Source organism: Coregonus clupeaformis, chromosome 8 (genome assembly GCF_020615455.1).
Source record: "Coregonus clupeaformis isolate EN_2021a chromosome 8, ASM2061545v1, whole genome shotgun sequence".
NCBI lineage: Eukaryota > Metazoa > Chordata > Actinopteri > Salmoniformes > Salmonidae > Coregonus > Coregonus clupeaformis.
In genome coordinates this window covers 20,229,301-20,242,298 of record NC_059199.1, presented here as the reverse complement: position 1 = coordinate 20,242,298, position 12,998 = coordinate 20,229,301, and the positions used below count along the sequence as shown (strand labels likewise).

Here is a 12,998-nt window from a genome sequence, read left to right as displayed (position 1 = left end):
TTGACCCATCCCCCCCCCTTTGTTTTTACACTGCTGCTACTCGCTGCATAGTCACTTTACCCCTACCTACATGTACAAATTACCTCGACTAACCTGTACACCCGCACATTGATTCGGTACTGGTACCCCCTGTATATAGCCTCATTATTTTTATTTTATTGTGTTACTTTTTTCAATCTTTTTTTTAACTTTATTTTATTTCGTAAATATTTTCTTAACTCTATTTTTCTTAAAACTGCATTGTTGGTTAAGGGCTTGTAAGTAAGCACTTCACGGTAAGGTCTACACATGTGACAAGTACAATTTGATTTGAAGTGTGATCAGGGATTTTATAGATGAGTTAGCTGACAAAGTCATAAAAACGATGTGAACGCTTCAACGGGGCAGAAGTCCGTGAGTTGTTATGATTCTGGATGGCCAGATAGCTACCAACAATGACAAGAAGCTGCCATGTGGGGAATCGTAAGTGACTCATTTCAGCTAGTTTCATCTTGTTCTTGATACCATGACTTGTTTTGGTGTTTTGACTGATTTCATGTCAATGCTAATATATTCAAAATTCGCAAGCTAACCAACAACTGTAACGATGTATTTGAGAGACAACAAGTGCTCATTGTGCAAATGTATTAATGTTTTCAATAAACATTGGAGACAAAATATATACTGAACAAAAATATAAACACAACATGTAAAGTGTTGGTCCCATGATTCATGAGCTGAAATAAAAGATCCCAGAAATGTTCCATACGCACAAAAGGCAGATTTCTCTCAAATGTTGTGCACAAATTAGTTTACATCCCTGTTAGTGAGCATTTATCCTTTGCCAAGATAATCCATGCACCTGACAGGTGTGGCATATTGTCACGTTCGTTCATCGACGGGTCAGACCAAGGCGCAGCGTGAAATGCATACATGTTTATTTGACTATTAAACACAACGACAAAACAAGTCCAAGGTACACAAACAACATACCTAACACGGAACAAGATCCCACAACCCACTAGTGCCAATAGGCTGCCTAAGTATGGTCCCCAATCAGAGACAACGAGCGACAGCTGCCTCTGATTGGGAACCACACAGGCCAACATAGATCTATACATACTAGAATGTACAACATGGACAAACACAGCAAGAAAAATACACACCCTGACTCAACATACAAGCGTCCTCTGAGTCAGGGCGTGACACATATCAAGAAGCTGATTAAACAGCATGATCATTACACAGGTGCACTTTGTGCTGGGGACAATAAAAGGCCACTCTAAAATGTGCAGTTTTGCAACACAATACAATGCCACAGATGTCTCAAGTTTTGAGGGAGCGTGCAATTGGCATGCTGACTGCAGGAATGTCCACCAGAGCTGTTGCCAGAGAATGTAATGTTGATTTCTTTACCATAAGCCGCCTCCAACGTCATTTTAGACAATTTGGCAGTATGTCCAACCGGCCTCACAACCGCAGACCACGTGTAACCACGTCAGCCCAGGACCTCCACATCCGGCTTGTTCACCTGCGGGATCATCTGAGACCAGCCACCGAGACAGCTGATGATACTGTGGGTTTCACAACCGAAGGATTTCTGCACAAACTGTCAGAAACCGTCTCAGGGAAGCTCACCTCGGGCTGTTACGGTGACCGTATTACCGCCATGTGACCGCTTAGTCACGGTAATTAGGCTTCTCCAAGCTCTGATGCTGCTGATGGTCATTAGTAGCCTACCAAACTTGCTAACTGCCTGGTACTCAGCACTCTATTGTACCTCTAATCACTCTGACATCAATGCAAATGTGTTTGAAAATCAAATCAAACATTTCATGAGAGCCCATGTTGCGCAACATTTCTATAGGCTATGCAATTGTGCGAGAAAACAGAGTGATGACCTCTATTAAATAGAGGAGGATCCCATCAGCTTTCTATAGGCTTGGTCTAATATATTTATTATTCAACTTTCCTAATGTTAAGCACATTGCTTATCTTTACAACAGGAGTACAGCCAACCTGGCTGGCATGAAAATGAACCACAGGAAATAGTCCTCCATTCGCTATTGTCACGTTCGTTGAAAGAAGGGACGGACCAAGGTGCAGGGTGATATGCATACATGTTTATTTTAACTTAATAAACACTCGACAAAACAATAAACGAAACGAAACGAAACGAAACGTGAAGTCCAAGGTAGCACACACAACATACCTTACACAGAACAAGATCCCACAACCCACTAGTGCCAATAGGCTGCCTAAGTATGATCCCCAATCAGAGACAACGAGCGACAGCTGCCTCTGATTCGGAACCACACCGGCCAACATAGAACTACACATACTAGAATACAAACATAGAAAACGCACAACAAAGAATATACACACCCTGACTCAACATTTAAGCCTCCCCTGAGTCAGGGCGTAACAGTACCCCCCCCCCCCCAAAGGTGCGGACACCGACCGCACAACATAAACATTACAGGGTAGGGGCCGGGTGGGCATTCCGCCTCGGAGGCGAATCCGGCTCGGGGCGTGACGACCTCTCACTCTCCGCCTCCCTGTTGCGCCCCTGGTCTGGTCTGGACCTCGGCGCGCTGCTTCCCCTCTCCTTCCTCCCACGATACGCCAGGCCCTGTCTGGACCCTGGTGTGGGAGACCCCGAACCTGGAGAGGGGCTGACGTCATGGTCTGGACTGGAGCCGCTGACCGGAGCTGGACTGGGCACCGGTGGAGCGGACTGCTCTGGCTCCGGAGTGGAGCCGCTGACTGGAGCTCGATCAGGCACCGGTGGAGCGGAATGCTCTGGCTCCGGAGTGGAGCAGCTGACCGGTGCCTGACCAGTCACCGGTGGAACGGGCACGGGCCGTGCCGGACTGGAGACACGCACCACTGGCTTGGTGCGAGGAGCAGGAACAGGCCGGGCCGGGCTGGCGACGCGCACCACTGGCTTGGTGCGAGGAGCAGGAACAGGCCGGGCCGGACTGGTGACGCACACCACTGGCTTGGTGCGAGGAGCAGGAACAGGCTGGGCTGGGCTGGCGACGCGCACCACTGGCTTGGTGCGGGGAGCAGGAACGGGCCGGACCTGACTGGCGACACGCACCACTTGCTTGGTGCGAGGAGCAGGACTGGGTTCCTTTATTAACCCCCGCTCCTTCTGCTGCCTAACAAGCTCCTCTCGCCGTGCCTATACACCTTCCTTCTCCATTCTAGCCTCCTGTAGCACCTCCCTCTGACCGAATACCTCCTGCTCCCTTTGAACCAATAGCCCCCGTAATATGGTGGCCTCCTCTCCTAACCAGCAGATCCGCCCTGTCGCGGCCTCCTGCTGCCTCGTCGTCCACACCGTGTGCCCCCCCAAATTTTTTTCTTGGGGTTGCCTCTCGGGTCTCCGTCGTCGGCACTGTTGGCGCCGTTTCTCCTCTCTATACCGGGGCCTCCACTGTCTCTTCCCAAGGATGGCGATCCATCCCAGCCTGAATCTCCTCCCAAGTCCAGGATCCCTTACCGTCCAGGATCTCCTCCCAGGTTCAGGCTGTCTGCTCCTGGACACGCTGCTTGGTCCTCGTTTGGTGGGATCTTCTGTGACGTTCGTTGAAGGATGGGACGGACCAAGGCGCAGCGTGATATGCATACATGTTTATTTTAACTTAATAAACACTCGACAAATTTCACACTGTGATTTGTGATTTGAAGGAGTCAGGCGCAGGAGGGCAAATCACAGAATAAAAGGTTTATTCCGAACACAGTAGTATGCAGCAATGCATCAAACACTTCAGTGCGGAAAACAGGCACACTGGAAAACAACAAAGCACACGGGTGAAAATAACCCGGTGATAGAAAATAAAATAGAGCTCCACCGAGCTTATTGAACCTCCACAATAAACAATCACACACAAAGACAAGGGGGCAGAGGGAACACTTATACAGGTACTGATGAGGGAATATGAATCAGGTGTGTGTAATAAACAAGACAAAACAAATGGAATGATGAGATGAGGAGCGGCAGTGGCTAGAAGGCCGGTGACGAGGAACGCATAAGCCTGCCCGAACAAGGAGAGGAGGCAGCCTCGGAGGAAGTCGTGAGAGTACCCCCCCTTTGACGCGCAGCTCCAGCAGCACGCCGACACCGACCTCGGGGACGACCAGGAGTACGCGGAGCAGGGCGAGCCGGATGGCGACGGTGGAAATCCCGCAACAGGGAGGGATCGAGGATATCCCTCACCGGGACCCAGCACCGCTCCTCCGGACCATACCCCTCCCACTCCACGAGGTACTGAAGGACCCCCACTCGACGCCTCGAATCCAGGATGGAACGGACGGAGTACGCCGGGGCCCCCTCCATGTCCAGAGGGGATGGAGGGACCTCCCGCACCTCAGATTCTTGGAGCGGACCAACCACCACCGGCCTGAGGAGAGACACATGGAACGAGGGGTTAATGCGGTAATCTGGAGGGAGTGGTAACCTATAAGTAACCTTGTTTATTCTCCTCAGGACTTTGAACGGCCCCACAAACCGCGGGCTCAGCTTCCGGTAGGGCAGGCGGAGTGGCAGATTCCAGGTCAAGAGCCAGACCCGATCACCCGGTACAAAGACCGGGGCCTCACTGCGGTAGGTAATGTGTACAGTTCTTCCAATATCTTCAATATGCACCTCGGAATTGGATAAGGACGCGTGCAGTTGCGTCCCCTATGTGTCTGTCTTCACTTGTACCCTTTGAGAAAGACCCGATCACGTGATGGAGAGCCATGTGAGGGAGAGGGGCTTAGGAGCGCACAGTACTCAGGGAGAAGGGCACAACGCAGCACTCCGGGCCAAGGGCACAACGGCCACTGACCGCAAAAGGCATGGATTGTTTTAGGGTGCGTTATGGTCACAAAGGGGATGCCGCCGTGAAATTCAAGGCATTATCAAGTGCTTGTCAAATTGTGAATGAGAGACTAGTGTACAGCCTGCACATAAAACAAAGCAGAGCTCATGCCTTTCAAGCAACTTTTTTCAAATCGTCATTAGAGTCGCATCATGCAACCTTACAATGTAATAAAAATCTAAACATATAGCCCAACGTTTGTAGAACAACTAAAGTTACATTAATAACTCTAAATTAAGCACATATGAGTCACTATTTATTTGTTAACCGCTCAACACAGAATAGCCGCATGTGCGCACTCCCTCAAATCGATTGGAGAAAATATTTATATTTTATTCAGCTTTGTTCAATTGTATTCTTCATACTATAAAATAATATAAAATAATGCCACGGAATTCTAAGCAAACCATGTCTGCTAAATGAACTAGTGTAGCCCACAGCCATTTGGCATAGCCAGATCAGGACAACTCAGGGTACGCTATTCTGTTCTTCTGAAATAGACTACATTTTCTTCATATCATGCTTCTTTAGACCTGTTTAAAATAAATAATGGGTTTATTGTGAAGGTGTAGGCTATATTACATGTTCCAAAGGTCTGCATCAGTGGCTTGTAGGCTATGTGTGAAAGCCAGGAGATGCTAAATGTGTTCATGTTAATTAACAGTCAATTACCGTGAGACCGACAGTTATTTGCTTGACAGTCACTGGCTGATGAAATATTGTGACCGCCTCCGCCACAGCACCTGTGTGTTCTTCATCCTCACCAGGGTCTTGACCTGACTGCAGTTCGGCGTCGTAACCGACTTCAGTGGGCAAATGCTCACCTTCGTTGGCCACTGGAGAAGTGTGCTCTTCACGGATAAAACCCGGTTTCAACTGTGCAGGCCGACAGCGTGTATGCTGATGTCAACGTTGTGAACAGGGTGCCCCATGGTGGCAGTTGGGTTATGGTATGGGCAGGCAAAAGCTACAGACAATGAACACAATTGCATTTTATTGATGGCAATTTGAATGCACAGAGATACCGTGATGAGATCCTGAGGCCCATTGTCGTAACATTCATCCGTCACCATCACCTCATGTTTCAGCATGTTATGCATGGCCCCATGTCGCAAGGATCTGTACACAATTCCTGGAAGCTGAAAATGTCCCATGAGTGTGTTTGGAATGCTCTAATCGACGTGTACGACAGCGTGTTCCAGTTCCCGCCAATATCCAGCAACTTTACACAGCCATCAGCCATCGAAGAGGAGTGGAACAACATTCCACAGGCCACAATCAACAGCCTGATCAACTCTATGCAAAGGAGATGTGTTGCGCTGCATGAGGCAAATGGTGGTCACACCAGATACTGACTGGTTTTCTGATCCATTTTAAAGTCCAAAGAAGAAGAAGAAGCCTGAAGGAGGAGAGATTACTAGAAAACAAACTTTTACCATTTTATCTGTGGATTAATTGTCGGAGTAGAGGACCTTGTGCATTTCAGGTAAAATAACAACCCAATGTTTATATCCCAGGACAAATTAGCTAGCAACAGCAAGCTATCTAGCTAAATTGCCATTAATGTTTAATGCTTTTCGACCTGTCCCCAAATTAATATAATTGGTTCAGAGTTTATTTTGATATTTCAACCTGCGTGTCCTGATCGCGTCTGGTGTGGGGGGACAAAATAAACTTGCCTGCATGCGGTCTGGGTAGCATGTAAGGCAACACGGTCTGTTTTGCCCAATAGTTGACACGCTTCGGTTTTGTTGCTATAGAACCAACCCATCTATTGAAGCAGTTTCTAGGCATCTTCATAATAAACCATCTTTGATTTCAGCAACACAAGAAAGACAGACAGCTGTACAGCTGCTGCAGCTGCTAGCTGCCGATTACCAAGTGTGTTGTGCTCTAAAGGCTCATTACAAAAACACAGAGATGCGATTAAGTGCGCAAGAAAAAATAAACGGTGTGAAAAATTCAAAAAGTTAACTTTAACTAAAGTGTTAATTTTGATAGCCTTGAATAGAATAGAATACAAAATGAATGAAACCATTGATGGCAATCTTAAAGGCCCAGTGCATTCAAAATTCAGTCTTTCCTGTGTTTTATATCATATTGTGTACAACAGCTGATGAAACTAACACTGTAAAAATGTGATGAAATTTGATCAGTGTTATTTCCTGATAGTTGCTGGTTGAAAATACAATTTACACAGGACCTTCTAATCAGCAGGTTTGAATGGGCGGGAGTTTCAGCTTTCCATGGTGACATCACCATGCAGTAAACTGATAAATAGACCAATAACAAAGAGAGTTCCAAACTTCTCTGTCAATAACAGCCAGTTTTCCGTTTTCCCCTCCCCAATCAGACCACTCCCAGACAGTTCTAGCATTTCTTGCTTGAGAAATCGTTTTTAGCTAAAAAGCTATTTTTGCCCAATTATGTGAAATCTATTACAGTATGGTACTTACTTAATAGTTACCCAGAAATGATTTGATATTGATATAAAAACGGCTGCATTGGGCCTTAAAAAATATACAAATGATATATAAATGTTACTTTTTTATTTAGTTATAGCTGCTCAGTGCGTGATGTACGTGTATGTGCATGTGTATGCAGGTGTGTATGTGTGTATACATGCATGCATGCACGTGTGTGTGTGTATGTTTATGCAGGTGTGTGTGTGTTCTCACCTCTATAGAAGACATGAATCTATCAGCGATGATGGACATCCCCAGGAACATATAGATGAGAGCTACAAAGTAGACGATGGCCCTCGCCACCTAGATTAGATTAGAAAAACTTTAATGTCCTCAATGATGCAATTCAGTTCACAGCATACAGACAAAATACAGACAATAAGGCCGGGATTCACTTGCATGCTTGACATTAAAAGGTAATTTCCTATTGAGCTGACATATGCAGCGTTTACCGTGAATGCGGGAACACATTGCCTTTAAAAGCTGCATTGTCAACAGTGCTCTATAACGTGCAATCGGCTGCTACTTAAAAAAATGAAAAAAAGAATAACAACAGATTTCAAGCCATGGTCACCTTGTCTCCTACAGAGGGATTTTGGGGGTTCCAGATGGGCAGTACCACCCCTTCTTGACAGGGGTCTCCTGTAGCCGTGCAGTTAGCCTTAAAGTGACCCCCCTCTGATGGAGGAGTGGAACCGGCCAGGGCCAGGCTGGGAAGGGACAGGAGGAGCACGGAAGAGAGGAAGAGGAGGAGGAGGATGGAGGAGGGAGAGGAGGGATGGAGGGATGGGAGGTGGAGGTGTAGGTGTGACATGGCTGCAGAGGTTCTTCTGAGAGAGAGAGAGAGAGAGAGAGAGAGAGAGAGAGAGAGAGAGAGAGAGACAGAGACAGAGAGACAGAGAGAAACGCTGAATTTAAAAGGAAACACTTTGAGCCAACACATAAAACTGTTGTGTACGACCAACACCAGCAACCTAATCGACCTAAGGAAATCCTAGCGACCCTGTAACCAGCAGAGAGAGAGCAAGCGAGAGAAAGGTAGCTCAGTTGATAGAGCATTGTGTTTGCAACGCCAGGGTTGAGGGTTTGATTCCCACAGGGGGTAGGAAAAAAATAATGTATGCATTCACTAACTGTAAGTCGCTCTGGATAAGAGCGTCTGCTAAATGACTAAAATGTAAAGGGGGAGTGGGGGGGAGTTGAAAAGCAGCTGTCTCTCCTCTCTCTCTCTCACCACGTTTCACCCTTCTCTCTCTCATTCATCCCTTTCCCCGCTCTACCTCACGCAACAAGCAGACAACAACGTCCCAACCAGAGGGTTGACTGTCCTCCGACTGTGTGTGTGTGGCACTGTCTAACAATGAAATGTCATGAATGGCCATGCTGTGTGTGGTCTGTCATAAGGATTAATGTCAACAAGACTCATCCATAGGGAGATAGAGTACACAAACACACACACACATCATCTCTGTGTCGGTCTGTCTCTCACGCTCAATTTTTTCCCCATAACTTCTCATTTAGACCTGTCAAAACACAAAATTGGATTTAGTATACTGTGGCCACACACACACACAGTAGTGTCTCGCTGACACACACATTCACAAATATTATCATCTATCTCCCACTTTGCTTGCACACACATCCCCCCCCCCCCCCACACACACACATGTCCCCATACACCCCCACCACACACACACAGCTCACCCCAACTGCTGAGTTGTTGTGTTACATGTTTATCTACTAAAATTACAGAAAATATAAGCATACAGTGCCTTCAGAAATTAGTCGTATACCTTGACTTATTCCACATCCTGAATTCAAAATGGATTAAATAGATTGTTTTGTCACCATAATACACAATACCCCATAATGACAAAGTGACAACATGATTTTTGACATTTCTGCAAATGTATTGAAAATTAAATACAGAAATACCTAATTTGTATAAGTATTCACAGCCCTAGGTCAATACTTTGTAGAAGCACTTTTGGAAGTGATTACAGCTGTGAGTCTTTCTGGGTAAGTCTCTAAGAACTTTCCACACCTGGATTGTGCAACATTTGCCCATTATTCTTTTCAAAATTCTTCAAGCTCAGTCAAATTGGTTGCAGATAATTGCTAGACAACCATTTTCAGGTCTTGCCATAGATTTTCAAGTAGATTTAAGTCAAAACTAACCTGGCCACTCAGGAACCTTAACTGTCTTCTTGGTAAGCAACTCCAGTGTAGATTTTGCCTTGTGTTTTAGGTTATTGTCCTGCTGAAAGGTGAATTCATCTCCCAGTGTTTGGAGGAAAGCAGACAACCAGGTTTTCCTCTAGGATTTTGCCTGTGCTTAGCTCCATTCTGTTTCTTTTTATCCTGAAAAACTCCCCAGTCCTTAATGAACGATAACAAGCATACCCATAACATGATGCAGCCACCACTATGCTTGAAAATACAGAGAGTGGTACTCTGTAATGTGTTGTATTGGATTTGCCCCAAACATAACATGTTGTATTCAGGAGAAAAAGTGAATTACTTAGACACATTTTTTGCAGTATTACTTTAGTGCTGTAACGTAATATGTGGTAGGAAGACCAGAGAGAAGGATAAAACAGCAGGATTTAGAGAATCTGTCAACAACGGCAGGTAGCTTAGTGGTTAAGGGCATTGTGCCAGTAACCGAAAGGTTGCTGGTTCTAATCCCATGGCCAACTAGGTGAAAAATCTGTCGATGTGCCCTTGAGCAAGGCACTTAACCCTAATTGCTACTGTAAGTCGCTCTGGATAAGAGCTTCTGCTAAATGACGTAAATGTTTTGTGGTCCTCTGTCACGCTCTGGCTCCGGGACTGTGTAGTTTGAGCCAGGGTGTATTCATTTGGTTGTGTTGGGTATAGGGTGTGTTCATTTGGTTGTGTTTGGTTTTGGTTGTAGTGTCTTGTCTCGTCATGTGACTCCCAATCGGAGGTAACGAGTGTCAGCTGTCGGCTCGTTATCTCTGATTGGGAGCCATATTTAACCTGTCAGTGTTCACCTTAGGGTTGTGGGTTTTTGTTCCATGTTTCAGTCTGTGTACTGAGGACTTCACTATCCGTCATTGTTTATTGTTTTCTCGTTCGTGCACTTTAACTTTAATAAAGTCATGTTCGCTACAAACGCTGCGCTTTGGTCCACTCCTTCCGTAGACGGCCGTGACAGAAAAACCCACCACAAAAGGACCAAGCAGCGTATACAGGAACACCCGCAGGAGAGAACGCTGGTGGATGTCCTCCAAGCCAGGGGTACGAGTCGTCGGCCTGGTCCAGCCCGTTCCTGCTACTCGCACCAAGCCAAGGGTGCGAGTCGTCAGCCTGGTTCAGCTCGTCCCTGCTACTCGCACCAAGCAAAGGGTGCGAGCCGTCAGCCTGATCCAGCCCATTCCTGCTACTCGCACCAAGCCAGGGATGCGAGTCTTCAGCCTGGTGAGGCCTGTTCCGGCTCCACGCACCAGGCAAAGGGTGCGTATCGTCTGCCAGGTCCGGTCCATTCCTACCTCACGCGCCAAGCCAGGGGTGCGCGTCGGAGGTCCTGATCCAGCAAGCGGGGTCAGATCAGACCGGGGGCACTACGGGGGGAGTGAAGTGGGGTGGTGGTCAAGCCCGGAGCCGGAGCCGCCTCCGAGGAGCAACACCCACCCAGCCCTCCCCTATTTTGGGGTGTAGGCGCGGTCGGAGTCCGCGCCTTTAGGGGGCGGTACTGTCACGCTCTGGCTCCGGGACTGTGTAGTTTGAGCCAGGGTGTATTCATTTGGTTGTGTTGGGTATAGGGTGTGTTCATTTGGTTGTGTTTGGTTTTGGTTGTAGTGTCTTGTCTCGTCATGTGACTCCCAATCGGAGGTAACGAGTGTCAGCTGTCGGCTCGTTATCTCTGATTGGGAGCCATATTTAAACTGTCAGTGTTCACCTTAGGGTTGTGGGTTTTTGTTCCATGTTTCAGTCTGTGTACTGAGGACTTCACTATCCGTCATTGTTTATTGTTTTCTCGTTCGTGCACTTTAACTTTAATAAAGTCATGTTCGCTACAAACGCTGCGCTTTGGTCCACTCCTTCCGTAGACGGCCGTGACAGAAAAACCCACCACAAAAGGACCAAGCAGCATATACAGGAACACCCGCAGGAGAGAACGCTGGTGGATGTCCTCCTCGGCTGGGGACATATTACGCAGGAGGAGGCCGTCCGGTACCGGAGGGCGATGAAGGGGGAGAACCTGGCAGGAGAGGAGCAACGGGCGTCAGCAGGGCCATCGTCGGAAGGACGAGAGGCACCCCCAATAATTTTTTAGGGGGGCACACGGCATGGGCGACTGGGCAGCAGGAGGCTGCCACAGGGAGATGTGGAGAGAAGGCTATCGGATTACGGGAGCCATTGGCGAGTAGAGGAGGGAAGTTGTTGTGGCACGGCGTGAGAGACTGATGTGTGTTACCAGTCCGGTCCGGCCCGTTCCTGATCCCCAGTTAAGGCCAGTGGTGTGTGTTCCCGGTACGGACCGGCCTGTTCCTACTCCACGCACCAAGCCCACGGTGTGCGTCGCCAGTCCAGCCCGGCCTGTTCCTACTCCACGCACCAAGCCCACGGTGTGCGTCGCCAGTCCAGCCCGGCCTGTTCCTGCTCCACGCACTAAACCTACGGTGTGCGTCGCCAGCCCAGCCCGGCCGGTTCCTGCTCCACGCACTAAACCTACGGTGTGCGTCGCCAGCCCAGCCCGGCCTGTTCCTGCTCCACGCACCAAGCCTACGGTGTGCGTCGACAGCCCTGCCCGGCCTGTTCCTGCTCCACGCACTAAACCTACGGTGTGCGTCGCCAGCCCAGCCCGGCCTGTTCCTGCTCCACGCACTAAACCTACGGTGTGCATCGCCAGCCCTGCCCGGCCTGTTCCTGCTCTACGCACCAAGCCTACGGTGTGCGTCGACAGCCCTGCCCGGCCTGTTCCTGCTCTACGCACCAAGTCTACGGTGTGCGTCGCCAGCCCGGTCCGGCCTGTTCCTGCTCTACGCACCAAGCCTACGGTGTGCGTCGACAGCCCTGCCCGGCCTGTTCCTGCTCTACGCACCAAGTCTACGGTGTGCGTCGCCAGCCCAGCCCGGCCTGTTCCTGCTCCACGCACTAAACCTACGGTGTGCATCGCCAGCCCTGCCCGGCCTGTTCCTGCTCTACGCACCAAGCCTACGGTGTGCGTCGACAGCCCTGCCCGGCCTGTTCCTGCTCTACGCACCAAGTCTACGGTGTGCGTCGCCAGCCCGGTCCGGCCTGTTCCTGCTCCACGCACCAAGTCTACGGTGTGCGTCGACAGCCCTGCCCGGCCTGTCCCTGCTCCACGCACCAAGCCTACGGGGTGCGTCGTCAGCCCTGTCCGGCTCGTTCCTGATCTCCGCACCAAGTCTGTGGTGCGCGTCGCCAGCCCATTCCGGTCCATTCCTGTTCCACGCACCAAGCCAGGGGCGCGTGTCGTCAGTCCGGCTCCGGCCAGCGGGGCTAGACAGGACCAGGGGTACTTTGGGGGGTTGGAGAGGAAGTGGGGATCTAGGGCCGGAGCCAGAACCACCGCCGAGGAGGTATGCCCACCCAGCCCTCCCTTGTTTAGCCCTTATTGAGGCGCGGTCGCAGTCCGCGCCTTTAGGGGGGGGTACTGTCACGCTCTGGCTCCGGGACTGTGTAGTTTGAG

General features: G+C 49.2%; 1 pseudogene; it reads right to left on the bottom strand.

Annotated features, from left to right (window-relative positions):
• Positions 1–12,998, bottom strand: part of LOC121572448 — a 98,416-nt pseudogene that overhangs the window by 73,015 nt on the left and 12,403 nt on the right.